Here is an 11191-nt window from a genome sequence, read left to right on the forward strand (position 1 = left end):
AACACTTAAACTCTGTTTCTCGTCCGTGCTGGAATTGTGTTTATCTTTACCAAAACGGTTAGCCGAGTCACTCACTGACGACAAATCAAAGCCTCGTAATGACGCCCTTCTTTTGATGCTGAATTTCAACCATTCGTAATTCTTTTGGAAGCTTTTGGCACATTTGATTAGGAGATTAGGAAAAGCTGAACATTCGTAGAATAAGAAAATAAGAAAAGCGGGGTATTTACAGATTTCAATTGTGTCCTCTGACAGAGGGAGGGTGTGTGGTCGAGGTCCTCAAGTGCTCCTTCACCGTCACACTCACATGTGTGGCAGGATTGGAGCTTTGATCTTCTCGGATCAGTGGAATGACTCAACATCTTTTCTTTGGTTACACACTTTAATGCGTTTTTTCTAAACGACAAACTGCAGAAACGGAGACATTTATATCATGTTCAAAAGAGCGTCAACGGTACCAGGGTAGGAAGTTGGAATAGGAGAGAGGAAACTGAGACAAAAGGTTTCGGTTGGGCCAAAGAGCTCTGAACGAAACACTGAAAGTGATACCAGACAGGGTTGTGTGAAGGATGTGCAGATGAGGAATCGTTGAACAGGTAGTGGAGTTGTAAGACATTTGAGACGCATCCTGGGAGAAGGATCCTCCTCCGGAAGGTTTGTTTGCCATTTTTCCCCGTGAAGGGATTTTCTTTGGGAGTTTTTCCTGATTCGATGTGAGGTCAAAGGTCAGGGATGTCGTATGTGTACAGATTGTAAAGCTCTCTGAGGTGAATTCGTAGTTTGTGATATTGGGCTTTTAAAAAAAACTGAATTTAATTGAAGAGATAATAATTAGTGCTGTGAAAAATAACGCGTTAACTCAGTTAATTAAATTACAGGTTTAACTAGTTTTTGTTTTTTTACGCATTTAACGCATGCGCAGAATGAGCTTCCAATCCGTCTGTTGTTGGTCGTCTCTACAGCAGCATGTCATTCTGTCTCTAGTGTCGCGTTAACACGACTCCGATCTCCGTCTCGCGCGCCGCAGAGCTCGGATGCTGGCGTGTGCGCGAACATCGGGACGGAAAAAAGTCACTTGCACCCCCACCCCCCCCCCCCCCACCCTCCGTCAACAACTCTTCTCGGAGCTCTTGCCTGTCTTGAGAGCCCTGTAAATGTACAGGACTGTCTCAGAAAATTAGAATATTGTGATAAAGTTCTTTATTTTCTGTAATGCAATTAAAAAAACAAAAATGTCATGCATTCTGGATTCATTACAAATCAACTGAAATATTGCAAGCCTTTTATTCTTTTAATATTGCTGATTATGGCTTACAGCTTAAGAAAACTCTAAAATCCTATCTCATAAAATGTTAATATTTCCTCAGACCAAGTAAAAAAAAAGATGTATAACAGCTAAGTGTTTGTCAAGGCTCAGGAAACCCTTGCAGGTGTTTCGAGTTAATTAGACAATTCAAGTGATTTGTTTAATACCCTACTAGTATACTTTTTCATGATATTCTAATATTTAGAGATAGGATATTTGAGTTTTCTTAAGCTGTAAGCCATAATCAGCAATAAATCAGAATAAAAGGCTTGCAATATTTCAGTTGATTTGTAATGAATCCAGAATGCATGACATTTTTGTTTTTTTAATTGCATTACAGAAAATAAAGAACTTCATCACAATATTCTAATTTTCTGAGACAGTCCTGTATATATGTGATTAATCATGATTAATCCACAGAAACCTGTGATTAACCTGATTAAAAATTTTAATCGTTTCACAGCCCTAATAATAATCGAAAGGAATTAGGAGTACATGAATGTACACTGAAAGGAGTCCTGAGCATGGGCGAGAGCGCACATCACAAGGACTGCATTTTTTCATCAACGTAATATTTCAAATATCAGACACATCTTGTCTCAAAAAGATGCAGAAAAGCTGGTTCACGCGTTTGTTATTTCTAGACTGGATTACTGCAACTCCTTATTATCAGGCTGCTCTAATAAGTCTCTTGGGTCAACTCCTTATTATCAGGCTGCTCTATAAGTCTCTTAGGTCAACTCCTTATTATCAGGCTGCTCTAATAAGTCTCTTAGGTCAACTCCTTATTATCAGGCTGCTCTAATAAGTCTCTTAGGTCAACTCCTTATTATCAGGCTGCTCTATAAGTCTCTTAGGTCAACTCCTTATTATCAGGCTGCTCTAATAAGTCTCTTAGGTCAACTCCTTATTATCAGGCTGCTCTATAAGTCTCTTAGGTCAACTCCTTATTATCAGGCTGCTCTAATAAGTCTCTTAGGTCAACTCCTTATTATCAGGCTGCTCTAATAAGTCTCTTAGGTCAACTCCTTATGATCAGGCTGCTCTATAAGTCTCTTAGGTCAACTCCTTATTATCAGGCTGCTCTAATAAGTCTCTTAGGTCAACTCCTTATTATCAGGCTGCTCTATAAGTCTCTTAGGTCAACTCCTTATTATCAGGCTGCTCTATAAGTCTCTTAGGTCAACTCCTTATTATCAGGCTGCTCTAATAAGTCTCTTAGGTCAACTCCTTATTATCAGGCTGCTCTAATAAGTCTCTTAAGTCAACTCCTTATTATCAGGCTGCTCTAATAAGTCTCTTAAGTCAACTCCTTATTATCAGGCTGCTCTAATAAGTCTCTTAAGTCAACTCCTTATTATCAGGCTGCTCTAATAAGTCTCTTAAGTCAACTCCTTATTATCAGGCTGCTCTAATAAGTCTCTTAGGTCAACTCCTTATTATCAGGCTGCTCTATAAGTCTCTTAGGTCAACTCCTTATTATCAGGCTGCTCTATAAGTCTCTTAGGTCAACTCCTTATTATCAGGCTGCTCTAATAAGTCTCTTAGGTCAACTCCTTATTATCAGGCTGCTCTATAAGTCTCTTAGGTCAACTCCTTATTATTAGGCTGCTCTATAAGTCTCTTAGGTCAACTCCTTATTATCAGGCTGCTCTAATAAGTCTCTTAAGTCAACTCCTTATTATCAGGCTGCTCTATAAGTCTCTTAAGTCAACTCCTTATTATCAGGCTGCTCTAATAAGTCTCTTAGGTCAACTCCTTATTATCAGGCTGCTCTAATAAGTCTCTTAGGTCAACTCCTTATTATCAGGCTGCTCTAATAAGTCTCTTAGGTCAACTCCTTATTATCAGGCTGCTCTCATAAGTCTCTTAGGTCCCTCCAGTTGATCCAGAATGCTGCAGCTCGTGTTCTCACTAAAACTAAGAAAAGAGATCACATCACTCCTGCACTAGCTGCTCTGCACTGGCTCCCAGTAAAATCAAGAATCACTTTTAAAATTCTTCTCCTCGCCTACAAAGCCTTGATTGGTGATGCACCATCATATCTTAAGGAGCTTGTAGTACCATATTGAAAAGTTAATACAGCTGCTGGAAATCCATTTGACCAAAACATATTTCCAATTCAATGGAGAATATTTCCTCCAGGGTAAAGCCTTTAATTAAAAAGAGATCTGGCCTCTGCAAACATCTTAATGGCTGAATGGGAAAACTCAGCTTTAGCTGCATCTCCAAAGAAAGCCCTGATAATATTATACCATCAGGGGCAGCGGGACGCTGGTCTGAGGGGTCTGACATGTTTGAACAAGCACAATGTCCCCTTCAAACTCACACACTGGACATTAAGGGCTTCTTAACGAGACAGTAACACACACACTCTGCTCTACACAACTAGTGCTGATATAAACTCACATCACACACTGGACATGAAGGGCTTCTTAAAGAGACAGTAACACACACACTCTGCTCTACACTATCAGTGCTGATATAAACACACCTGTGCAGGCCTAATGAAGTCACAGCTGTTGAGGCTTCACAGAACAAGGAGCAAGCAGCAGTCAACATGCTGTTTGCAACTCTGGCCAGCAGAGGGCATTCTAGCTCTTTTCTTGGAGACTCAGGTCCTTCTGCAGACCAAACCTATTGTGGTGACCTCTGACCTTTCTCCCCATCTACAGTGCAGCTTGTCAGAGTGATGAGAAACAACTTCAAAAACCACAACACAGGTATGTTTGTTTGGCTTATCTTAGTTTCTTGGATAGAGAACTGTTTGGAACCCGATTTAGGGATTATGAACGGCCAGTGAGTTTATGCCAATAATCAGAATATGTCATTTATACTTATCTCATGCATATTTGACTCCGTACAGAAGCTTTAACCATGAACTAGGAAGCTTTACATACTGATTCAGATCCAGTACTTGCTCAGTCATTTGTTTTACTGGTAATGTAATCCGTCATCTGCAAAGAATTATTCATAACTGTATTTGAGTCACTCGTGAAGTGTAAATAATGAATGGCCAGGGAACGCGTCATGTATCTTCATTGACTTTACTTTCATTTACTCTGCATGTTTTCGCTCTCACTCCTATAAAATGTCCGCATGCGTCTTTCTACACTACGCCCCTTTATATTCAAGAAGGGTGCCCAATAACCCATAAATCAACTACCGCACCTTGACCAGCCCTTCATCCGGATGACTCCTCAGAAGAGCTGGAGGAGGATGGAGCTGGTCTAAAGGGACTGAAGTGGGAGGCTGTAATCACATGATGAGAGAGGAGAAACAGTACACAGGTAGATGTGATTATTTTTCAATTATAATTTACACGGACTCCGGGAATACAAGGCACTTACTAACCAGACTAACCAGACAAACCAGACTAACGATGACTAACCATGACTAAATCTTACTTATATACTTGCAGTGAACTGATGATTGAGTCCTGGTGGGCATAAAGGAGATTTCAATCAGCGTGGACATCAGTTTGAATCTATGTTGACCACAGAAAGAACCCGAGGTCAGACAACTGAAGGACTTTTAAACCAGACCGGTCGGATTAAGTGGCTGCTGAACACGCATGCACACAAGGGTGCATTTTTTTTAAAATAGAGTAAATATATTTGAATGGAATTTCTACATTAAGCTTATAATATTAGGGATGTGTTTGTAAATCAATATTAAACACTTTTGCTTTTCTAAATGCTCATTATTTAGCTTTATTAACACCATAGCTGTCATACATGTGTGTACCCTCTAGGGGGCGACATATCGAGCTTTAAATGTAACCAGTTTATTATCACATTTTTGCTGAGACCATTTAACTGAAACAGTTCAGGAGCATTTATTTACAGTAAGAGAGCAGCACTGAAACAATCTCAATGCAAAGCTTTTTTTGTGGTGCACTTTTAATGTTCATGGGACTACAGCTGTGTTGTGCATTGTGTTCTGCTGCCTGACACCACCTGATGGGCCGCTACGTTCCACATGCTCCATCGTTTCTGTTCACGTTACCTGCATTACGCAACTGTGTGTTCTCTGTGGAGAAAGACTGCATTCAATTCAATGTGTTGTGTATAGCCCAATATCACTGTGGCAGCGGGGGTGTTGAGGCTTGGCTGCAGAGTGGGTGGAGCGGGGGGGGGGGTGGTTCAGAGAACGGTGTCTGATTGTCATCAGCTGGACTGATTGGTAATCAGTCCAGCTGATGACAATCTGTGTTTGTGTATCTGCGAGGCTTTGACGGCTAGAAACGTGTCACAATCACAAAATACTAATTTGCCTCAGAGTGCTTTACAATCTGTACACGTAGACATCCCTGACCTTTGACCTCACATAGGATCAGGAACAACTCCCAAGAAATAGAAAAAAAAATTCACGAGGAAAAAAGTGAAGAACCCTTCAGGAGAGCAACAGAGGAGGACCCCTCTCCAGGATGGACAGAACAATAGATGTCATGTGACCAGAAGGAATCATGACAGTAACAACACATTCAATGAATATGACAGAGTGTATGAATAGTTGGTAGTCGGCATGGACCACGATCCAGACCTCCATGATCCATCAGGCAGATGGAGGTAGAGGAGGAGTGGGCGGGGCATCAGCAGGGCGGGATAAAAATTCATCCGTAAGTAGAGAGAGAAGAGGAGAGAGGTGCTCAGTGTATGCCATTTCAAAAAGACAAAGATCTCAAATCAATTGTTTTCCATGCATTGAACATTCTGGTTGAAATCCAGAATTCTGCAACTATATCAGGAATGTCATTCTTTGGCGAATGGATTTTTCATAACCAGCATCTAACAGGCCTGAGGGTTTCAGCATGAGCTTTATCATTCTCTGGATATTCTTACAAGTGATAGGTAACTCTCACTACAGCAATAAAGTCAATAGTCTTCAGGTCTGTGATTACATGAGTTAATAACTTGTTGAACACTAACTTAACTTCTGAAGGCTAACTAGTTGGCCATTGACCAAGCGGTAGAACGAGTTGCGAGTGAGAATGTGTGTCTTAACGCAGTGTCACCAAAAGGCATAACCAAATGTCCATGTTACACACAATATACATTACTCTCGTTTTTATTGACAAAGTTATTTAAATTGGAGCAAATGGGAGTGGAGTATAAATAAGAGAGGGACAATGATTTTTATCTCTTCTATGTTGTAATTTCTGTTTCCTGGCAGTAAAGTTACATTTCTTCTTCTTTTCTCCTAATAACACTGAATCCAAACCAAACCTTTGGTAACTAGCTTTTCTGAAGGAAGCAATAGAATAATAAAAATGAGAAAAACAGTTTCTTTTTGCCTGATATTTACCTTTTCCATATAATTCTTCATTGTTCTTTACAACTTCTACTAAAACACTTATCACTGTTGCATCGAATGACATGTTCTTGAATGCCACTAAAAATAAAAGATACTCCGCGACAAGCAATGTAGTTACTCATTCGGCCGGTGACCTGACCATCAAAGGAAGTCGTGCTTTTATTAGACTACAAAGAGCACAATAGCCAAGGTGATTTTTTTATAGACCTTTTTATTGTAACCTTCACCGACTGGATTCTATTCTCCGGAATCACATCATGCTTCCCAAGAACTTGTAAAACTATTGGAACCCTCATTGAACATATCATTCTTAGTAGGAAGTACATGATGCAGTCTTTATCAGTCTATATCAGTCTATATCAGGGAGTCGTGTGACAGAACCACGTCTTTCTCGTAGTTAAGTAAATGCTGACATGTTAGTGCATCTTAGACCCTGTTTACACGATGGGAAAACGCATATATTTTCATGCGTTTTGGCCTTTCATTTACACAAAAACGATCATTTCTAAAAACTCCGGCCAAAGTGGAGATTTCTGAAAACTCCGTTTTTGTGTTTGCGTGTGAACGAGGTCAAACGGAGTTTTAGGTTGTCAAACGTCACAGTATGCGACTAAAAATGCTTCACGTCATGTGAGCGTCCTATGTTTACAGTTAGTTTGCTTAGGTGCGCCCGAGTTATTTCCTCCTTGACATGAGGATACTCCTCGGAGGTCTCGGACGGGTACTGTTCTAAGAACAATGCCAACATATCCCTATATTTAGTTTGGCATGATTCCCAATCCACATTATCGAGTGCTTTATTTGCCTTATAATCCAAGGCGACTCGAAGCAGCAGCTCCACTTCGCTGTCTGTCCATACAAATGAACCTCGCGCCATATTTACTCTCTAAAGGAAAAGGAAGTTGGTCGTGTTTTTCGTAGTTATTGTTGGTTTTGATAATTCTGATTGGTTTGCATGTCTTTATCCTTCTCGTTCCACTGCCGACTACAGGTTTGGCATAGTTATGATGGCGCCCGGGGGCGTATTTATGCAGGTTCATATAAACAGAAACTTTTTTGAAAACGACCTTGTGTGTACAACGTTATTTTTGAAAACGGAGGGGCAGAAATATTCATTTCTGTAAATACCCGGCTATGTGTAAATGTGGCCTGAGAGTTCCTGAAAAGAGCAATGACCTCACCGCCACTTCACTAGAAGGAATGTTCGATCCATTTGAGGGTTTTACAATGCTGTCAAGGTGAAGGTAGTGAACGCTGTTGTTATTTGCCTTTCTAAGGCTCGTTTAATCAATTTATCTTATTTTAGGAAAACAATTCATCTGAGCTTTTACCAAACTGCTGAATTCCTAAAATGTACAACATGGTTCTGAGGCCTGGTTTCTGTAATAGGACATCACTTACATGTCCCCTCAACATCTCTGACCCCGAAACTATCTAGATTGATTAATAGCACGACAGATAAGAAGCTTAATATACATTTTGATTATTTTCTTTGACGATAGCATTAGCACTTTTACTGAAGGTATCATGATAAGATAAGATATTCCTTTATTGGTCCCTGAGTGCGGAAAAAGGCAGGATCACAAAACCGGGTGCACATTAGAGCAATAGTACAATAAAATACAAAATACAATAACAATATTAAATATACAGAGGAATACAAATATATATACAAGGTAGTGATTAAAGTGAATTGAACAGTCAACAGATTAAAGTGATGAAGTGATCGGGTGTTGAAGTGTTTTAGTGATCTAGAGATCTACTGCAGTGTGTCCTTCAGGCTGCTGAAGGACACACTGCAGTAGATCTCTAGTGAAGACTGAAGGACTTGTGGTTCCTCTCCTCAGACACCGGGGAGGAACCAGCCGGTGGCTGAGGGAGCTGTGCAGAGCTGTGAGAGTGTCATGCATGGGGTGGGAGGTGTGGTTCATCAGTAGTAGTAGTGTTTAGCATGCCGCACAAACAACAATGAACTAGTGGAGGCGGCGAGGTGCTCCGTGTTGCCAGATTGGAGATGGTGAAGTATCGTACCAAAGGCTCAAAATGGTCGTATTTGGAGGATAATTATCGTGTATCTGGCAACCCTGAGATCGGTCGACCAATGACTGTTCTCTATTCTGTCAGCTCACGCAAGAAGGTGGAACGTAAGGGAGATACCATTTCCAAAACTTGTAAGGGGTAAATACTAGTTTGTGAAAGACCCAGAGAAACACAAATATCCGACGGAGCAAAATCCCGGACGTTTTTGGAATCCCTGCCGGACGCATTTTGTAGGTCTCAAAAAGAGGACATGTCCGGGGAAAAGAGGACGTCTGGTCCCCCTAATTCAGTTTACCACCGGCTCCTTGGTCTTACTGGAGTTGATGTGGAGGCGGTTCCGCTGGCACCATCCCAAAAAGTTCTGGTTCAGTTTTCTGTAGCCTACTCCCTGTCATCATCGGCGTAGAATGTCTACAGATGCTGCTGTAGGCTGAGAGGCTGAGGGGGACGCTTAGGATACACTGAGCTCCTCTCTCCTCTCCTCTCTCCTTATGGACGCTTAGGATACACTGAGCTCCTCTCTCCTCTCCTCTCCTCTCTCCTTATGGACGCGTAGGATACACTGAGCTCCTCTCTCCTCTCTCCTTATGGACGCTTAGGATACACTGAGCTCCTCTCTCCTCTCTCCTTATGGACGCTTAGGATACACTGAGCTCCTCTCTCCTCTCCTCTCCTCTCTCCTTATGGACGCTTAGGATACACTGAGCACCTCTCTCCTCTCCTCTCTCCTTATGGACGCTTAGGATACACTGAGCTCCTCTCTCTCTCCTTATGGACGCTTAGGATACACTGAGCTCCTCTCTTCTCTCTCCTTATGGACGCTTAGGATACACTGAGCACCTCTCTCCTCTCTCCTTATGGACGCTTAGGATACACTGAGCTCCTCTCTCCTCTCCTCTCTCCTTATGGACGCTTAGGATACACTGAGCTCCTCTCTCCTCTCTCCTTATGGACGCTTAGGATACACTGAGCTCCTCTCTCCTCTCTCCTTATGGACGCTTAGGATACACTGAGCTCCTCTCTCCTCTCCTCTCCTCTCTCCTTATGGACGCTTAGGATACACTGAGCACCTCTCTCCTCTCCTCTCTCCTTATGGACGTTTAGGATACACTGAGCTCCTCTCCTCTCCTCTCTCCTTATGGACGCTTAGGATACACTGAGCTCCTCTCTCCTTATGGATGCTTAGGATACACTGAGCTCCTCTCTCCTCTCCTCTCTCCTTATGGACGCTTAGGATACACTGAGCACCTCTCCTCTCCTCTCTCCTTATGGACGCTTAGGATACACTGAGCTCCTCTCTCCTCTCCTCTCTCCTTATGGACGCTTAGGATACACTGAGCTCCTCTCTCCTCTCCTCTCTCTCCTTATGGACGCTTAGGATACACTGAGCACCTCTCTCCTATCCTCTCTCTCCTTATGGACGCTTAGGATACACTGAGCACCTCTCTCCTCTCCTCTCTCCTTATGGACGCTTAGGATACACTGAGCACCTCTCTCCTCTCTCCTTATGGACGCTTAGGATACACTGAGCACCTCTCCTCTCCTCTCTCCTTATGGACGCTTAGGATACACTGAGCACCTCTCTCCTCTCCTCTCTCCTTATGGACGCTTAGGATACACTGAGCTCCTCTCTCTCCTCTCTCCTTATGGACGCTTAGGATACACTGAGCACCTCTCCTCTCCTCTCTCCTTATGGACGCTTAGGATACACTGAGCTCCTCTCTCCTCTCCTCTCTCCTTATGGACGCTTAGGATACACTGAGCACCTCTCTCCTCCTCTCTCCGTATGGATGCTTAGGATACACTGAGCACCTCTCTCCTCTCCTCTCTCCTTATGGACGCTTAGGATACACTGAGCACCTCTCCTCTCCTCTCTCCTTATGGACGTTTAGGATACACTGAGCTCCTCTCTCCTCTCCTCTCTCCTTATGGACGCTTAGGATACACTAAGCACCTCTCTCCTCTCCTCTCTCCTTATGGGCGTCTAGGATACACTGAGCACCTCTCTCCTCTCCTCTCTCCTTATGGACGCTTAGGATACACTGAGCACCTCTCTCCTCTCCTCTCTCCTTATGGACGCTTAGGATACACTGAGCACCTCTCTCCTCTCCTACTTCTTCAGGTTTCTGGACAGGTAAGAACTGAAACTGTCACCTTAAATTATGTCGTTAAATCAGCAATTCAAAATTATTTTGCCTTCTTTAAAACATTTGTGAAATGATTCCAACTGAAAGGAAGTAGAGATCTATGAATGGATCTTACATAACTCTTCTTCCCTTTCGGTTGTGACAGCTTTATAGCCATGTGACCATAAAATGGTGTTCATAAAATGGAATAGGATTATGGAAGACAGCCTCTCTGTTAAAGTCTAACTACGGAATAGATCACGCGATAAACCACTTGGAAATTATGGAGGAAGAGGACAACAACATTATTATTATAAGTATAAGAAATATAAAGAACAAGACCATCTGTGTGCTAAGAATGATAATTATTCCATCTCTATTCGATTCTCATAGAGATCAGAGG

Source organism: Pseudoliparis swirei, chromosome 6, assembly GCF_029220125.1.
Source record: "Pseudoliparis swirei isolate HS2019 ecotype Mariana Trench chromosome 6, NWPU_hadal_v1, whole genome shotgun sequence".
NCBI lineage: Eukaryota > Metazoa > Chordata > Actinopteri > Perciformes > Liparidae > Pseudoliparis > Pseudoliparis swirei.